The sequence below is a fragment of the Cyrtonyx montezumae genome, unplaced genomic scaffold, assembly GCF_038088225.1.
Source record: "Cyrtonyx montezumae isolate F1298 unplaced genomic scaffold, pur_monq_1.0 scaffold_20, whole genome shotgun sequence".
NCBI lineage: Eukaryota > Metazoa > Chordata > Aves > Galliformes > Odontophoridae > Cyrtonyx > Cyrtonyx montezumae.
Genome location: NW_027071937.1, coordinates 2716952 through 2723261, shown reverse-complemented (window position 1 = coordinate 2723261; position 6310 = coordinate 2716952).

The window sequence follows — 6310 nt, the reverse complement described above, 5'->3', positions numbered from 1 at the left end:
TGCGTTCAGCCCCACAGACAGCTCCAGGCTGCTCACTTCAGCACTACCATTCTCTCTTGGGACAGCTTGGGTTGTCACTGTCCCCAAGGCAAGAGAAGAGAATAAAAAGAGATTGATCTGTGCTCTATGCATCTCTGTGCCGGCCCCAACAGAGCCATCCCATCCAGGTCTGACCACGGTCTCTATTTGTTGCACTGTTTACCGCTGGGAATGTTAGTGATGCTAAATTCTCAGAAGGAGCTTTGAGTTCTGATCTGATCCCCAGGCTGACCTGTGGTGTACGGTATAATGAGGCTGATTTATGTATGCCATACCCTAAATCTAAAGGTCAGGAGGGTTGGGGGCCATAAATATTCACTCGGCACTGACTGGGTATTCTAAACAACCTTTTAAATATTTATGACAGTGCTCGAATGGCTGCAGGAGAATGTTGTAATAATATTAAGAGGGGGAAAAAAAAAATCCTTCTGTATCTAAAAGCTCAGCGTGAGCCATTTTCATATATTATGCATCTCTAAGTGCTGTTTATGGCCATCCTTGGCAGAATTGGTGCTGTAACAAGACAGAGTTCACGTATGCGGGGCTGTGCAGCACCTAAGGTGAAGGGTGCTATTTTAACATGCTAAACAGGATATCCTGCTGGGAAGTGACAGAGAATTGCAGAACACTACCAGTACTGGCTGCATTAAAAATTCTGTCTGGCTTTCATGGTGCAATTCAATCACAGCTGTGCCCTGCTGCCTCTAAAAAGATCCCAGCAAACCCAAGAGTGGATTCTGAGGAACACATCCTGAGGATGAGAGCAGATGAGCTGGACACAAGGTGCAGGATGGAGCTGGATTTGGTGCCAAGTTGCAATGTTTTGTGTTCAATCCGGGGCTGCCCCACATCAACATGAATGCTGTCAGAATGGTAATCCAGTGTCTGCAGCTCGACCCTGGGGCCAGCAGGGAGAGCAGCAAAAAGAAAATCACTTGGAGTCTTTAATTAGCTTCTAATTAAGACCGAGATGGGCTTTTGCCTCTGTGCAGAGCAGCACAATTCAGTCTGACTGATCCCTCTTTCCAGGTGCTGTGGGAGTGTGGCCTTACTACCCTCAGCTCTTTAATTTTCAGAAGTGCTTACGGTTTAGGGGAAAGTGCTCTGTCAGCTCAGTTCCCCAGGACTCGTGTGCCTGGATGGTAAACTCCATCTCCCCCGTGAAGTCTTTTTGTGCAGAGTTAGGAGAAGCAAACCAGGTTTTCCCATCCTGCTTTGAGAATGGTCAATGAACTCAAAAGAAATGGGAGAATGATGGACAAGCAGAGGGATGCACATCACACACCACACGCATACAGAGCAGGGTCTCATAAGCTTCATTTCCTTAGGAAATCAGGTTTAAAATTAAGGCTAATCAGAGTTAAGAAACACTGCAGTTACCCTAAACCAAATGATACTATAATATACTCAGTATATTACATTCTCAATAGCAAAGCAGCATCTGCTACATAAAATGAAATGTGTGTGTCACCATATGTAGGCAGCATAATGTGGACTCAAATTAAACAAAAACATTTCAGGGTATATGGTCCAATATGCAATCTGGGCCCTGGGAAATGCTGAGATTTACTCTAAAGTTCTCAACAGTTGGCTAAAATGCTGAACCCAAAACAGCACAAACTTGTTTTTTTTTAGCAACATAAGCTGTTGTCTGCGCTTCCCCTCCCAGTGAGTCAATATCACTTTGGGAGTGCATTGTTTTCCTTTTCATTGATCTATTTATTCATTTCTATTTGATTCATCTGTGTTTCTTAACGAGGCTTCTTCCCATTAACTGCAGAATACATGAGAGAGCGGAGCCTTGAGCAGCAGCAAGCACTGCCTGCCCTACACAGAAGATGCAGGAGAGCACCTGGAAGCCCCACAATATGTCTTGGTCTGTTATCCACGTGCCACAGATAAATGGAAAGAGGCAAAATTTGCACAACAGTGTCACTCCCACCCTTCCCAGCCCCTCTTTTTCTCCCTGAAAGCTGTCACGAAGCAAGTGGTTTCTCAAGAAGCACTCACACAATCCTGTGCTATTTTGAAGCAATCAAGCTGCTGAGCTGCACGACGTGAACCTCCCGGTGTGAATCATGCTCAATGAGACTCTGATCTTTGCTATTATCCTCCTTGACCCCACCTGTTGGTACAATAAAATGGTAGAAAGCCTGGGCTCTCTCCAGGTGCTCGAAACACAGGGGCCACGTTGGGGATTTTGACCTGCTGGGACAGCAAAGGAGTTTGTAGTCAGCAAGCACTGATCCTCAGGTGAGTTCAACCCTTTCAAATCTGCTAAGGTGGATTTGGTTTTCTTTCGAAGAGAATCTATCAGGTGCAAAAGAAGCAAACACAAAGCCACTGTTAAGTGCCAGGAAGGGACTAAGGGATATTTGCACAGTGCGTGGCCTGGCTGAGGCTTTATGCTTTTTGGTCATGCTTGAATTATTTAAATAATGAACAGATCAGGAAAGGCAATGTTCTGCTCTTTAAGAGCAGTGCAGCAAAATTTCCAACGGTGAGGCTTGGACAGAAGCATCTGATGTGTTAAAAATATAACATACCAAAAGCAAAGGGAAAGGCAATGCCTCCAGAGGAACTAGCTGTGCTACCACCTGGAAATGTTGGATACACCTGTAAAGGCTCCAGGAACTCACAGGACGCAAAGGCAAAATGTCTGTGTGCTGTTTGCACTAGGAGAAGGGAACTCAAGGCAAATTACAGGGAGAGAGCTGTAACCAATCCCATACCGCCCGGGGCAGTGCAGCTGAGAGCTGGCTTCGCCTCAGGGTCATCCCAGGCTTCTGCAGCAATGGGAATGGACTCAGCTCTCCACCAAAACGAGCAGCAGAGAGCTGAGGAACCTTTTCCACATTGTTTTAATGAGAAAGTTCCCCGTGGCGTGTGTTGGAGGTAGGTCCCTCACAGACACAACCACACGCTGTGCTCTGTTCCTCCTCCCTTCCTATTCATCTTCTGCACCTCCCCAGTTCTTCAGCTGCTGTTTTATTTCTGGTCTCTAATGCAAGAGGCTGGCTCTTACCACTCCTGATGTGCACTGCTGGTTGATGACCTGCTCTCACTTGGTCCCCCAAACCATTAGGGGACAGACTGAAGTCTGGCAGAGCCGCTCCTCCCCCCACTTCTGAGCTGGGAGGTGAAGAGCTGCAGAGACTGAGAGTTGTTTTCTAAAACTTAGAAAAAAAAGCAAGCCATCTTTTCAGATCCACATGTGCATCTTGCTATTCTTTTCTATCTCCTCAGTCCTTCAGTTGTATTTTCGACCCACTAATGCTGACACCTCAAGTACAACACATGGGATGCAGCCTTGCTGACCGCAGATCCGCAGCCCAAGACAATTAGGAGGCATAAACACATGGTCAGCCAAGGAGCAAAGCCAAGATCCACACCTAGGGGCAATATGGAAGACCCAAATGAAGCTCCCTCCCATGCTTTGGCCAAACACACCACCTCCATTTGATGTCTGTGTTGGGAGTGAACAAAGGCAGCTGCAGCTGAGATGCTCCCAGACATCAGTAGTACATGGGTACAGGTAGGAGTGTTTTTCAAGATGGAAAATAAAATAAAATAAAATAAAAACACAAAATAAACAGCCTGTAAATACTTGTAACCCCAGGGCAACTGAACACATATCCTGGCAACGCGTGTGGGATTTACTCTTCCATGACAATTTGCTTTGCTATTCATGAAAAAAAATGTGTTGGTGCTGTTACCTTAGCAACTGCCGCATCACGTTCTGGTGATGCTCTGCCCGAGGTGTGTGGAGCACTGCCTTAAAGGAGCACGTCTGCATCTCCTGTGCCTCTCCTCCGTGGAAATAGAGCTCAGCTGAGCTGTGATCTTCACCAGAGGAGCCTCAGAAGTTGGTAACAGGGCAGGAGGAATTGTGTTCCTTTAGATGACTGTTTGGAGCAGAGCACTGTGTCTGATCGTGGCCCAGAGCCACTTTGGATGATATGCTGTATGAACTTGCAGCAAAAGGGGGTTATTTTCCCCAGTTATTTCCACTTTTTAAGGGAAAAGAAAGGGCAGCAAGTGTCCGCAGGCAGGTTGGATGAATGGTGTGGAACATCTTTGTCCAGGTGTTTCCACCTATAGTGTCCATATTAGCATCTTCTACCAGAGTGGGCCAACTTCCCAAGAAACAGTGATTTTTCCTTTGTGTTGAATTCAACACAGAAATTCAGCTCTGGTATCTGTTGTAGATGAGATCCCAAGGCAATTCCTGTAGAGAGAGAAGGGGTAAATCTATCAGACAGTGGTATTCAGGATGCCAGAAGAAAACATCCTCTGTTCATCATTGAGTCTGCCTGCATGAAATGGGTCACACAGGTCTGATTGCCTTGGAGGATGGCTTTCCCTGGAGGTGTTCAGAACACTGTGACACTGATGGACATGGCTGATGGGCATGGCGGGATGGGCTGGGGTTGGGCTTGGGGATCAATTTGGTGACAAATGAGGATGAAAATAGGCCATGTGAAAAAAATTGACTGAAATGTGCCTTTCTGGAGGTAACAAAGCATCACAGAAGCTATTCCTATGCTTGGAATAGCCTTCACCCCTATGGGGGAGAAGGGATCAGGATCCCAGTGAGTGAGAGGCATTTGTCTCCACGAGAGGTTTCTTAGAGAGCAATAACAGCAGAGGAAGAGGAGTGAGAACCAGGAGAGTTCACAGCGAGGAGCTGCTCTTCCAGGAGAAAATAGAAAGTGTGCTTTCAAGCTAGATCCAAGCAAAGAGATGCTTTGGCACTGAAGGGACCCTCACACCACAGCACCCCATGCTGGAGGGGCAGCAGGTCCAGGAAACAGGGTTCTCCCCAGGTCACTGCTTCTACATCCAGAAGTGTTTTAATCTGCTCTCCTGCATCACGTAGCACGATTTCACTGCCCACATTTCACCTGTAATGTCTGAAGGAGCCAGGAAACTTCGTTTGGAAAGGCTCTTGGCTCCGAGTTAACTATGCCAAGCAATGGAAGAGCACCATGCCTCCAGCTGAGCTCTTTCACAGTCTGATTACCCTTCCCCTGAGGGAACACAGCTCCATTTTCTAATCTGAATTCTTCCAACTTCCACTCCACACTGTGAACCATCACTTTGCCTTTTTTTTTTTTTTGTCAGATAAAAGATCCTTGGTGTGTAGAAACTTCCCCCAGGGCAGTCTCTTCCCACCCTCCCTTTTGCAGGTGGAAGAGTAGCATCCCCTTCTCTCTGCCACATTGCAGGATCTCCCGACCTCACAGCTCTGAGCCCTTTCCAAACTTTCTGCAGGTGTTTTACAAGTCTGGGTAGGACACCAGTGGAATTAAAAGATCCCGACTGTGTCCCTCTGCTGTGTCACCACGGGCAGTTTTTCCTTTCGTTTCTCTGTTTCTGTGATTTACCCAGGAGAGGAGCTCCATGGACAGGGCCCTATCCTTGGGAGCCTTGGGCACATGTTCTGTGACAGTATTCCTGGCAGTAGTTACAAGAGGTTGTAAAACAAATGACAGAGTTTATGCTTTTGTCATTTACCCAGGTGCAAGCCATAATTACATCATAATTACTATGAAGGTCAATGGAGCTGGATGTGGATAAAAGCAAAGAAGAGGGCAAAAACAGGTCCCACATCAGGAGGAGAAGGGGTAATTTCACTGACACACCTGGGATCACTCCCTGGGATCTCTCCAGCCCTTCTCTGTCCCCTGATTTTGGGTGAGAGCCCACTCCCAGGCAGGGCGTGCTGCTGCAGTCCCAGCTGGGTGATGTCTGTGGTGAAAAAGCATTCTAATGCACGAGGGAAGGATGTGCTCAGACCTCATTACGCACCTGATGCTTTTGGCCTCAGTGCACTGCTCTTGATAAAGTCAAGGGGAGCTTAATGCTTTTTAAAGGTCCTCCGTTTTTATGGGCTATAAAGCATTGACCTTAAAGGGAGATGTTGAGGGAAGTGTATTAAAGAGAGGCCTACGGGGGATAGTGAGGCACACCAGCTTTCCTGCAGCTGCTCCCTGGGCTGCTTTTCTTTTTCTTTTTTTCCTAAGCTCTCTCTAAACAAATCTGATTTTCTTCCTGTGGAGGTGTGCAGGTGAATCCTACTGCAGCCACACGCAGCAAGCACTCAAGGGAGGAAAGTCCTCTTGTGGGGCCTCTGCTAATTGGGGGCCAGCAGCAAGTGATTTCTATTAAGGCACTCATTAAGGGTATATGTTCTGCATCACTCTTCTCACCTGTGAAAAACAGGTGATGGTGCCATCAGCCTGCACTGCCAGCGACTAAGGGGCTTAAC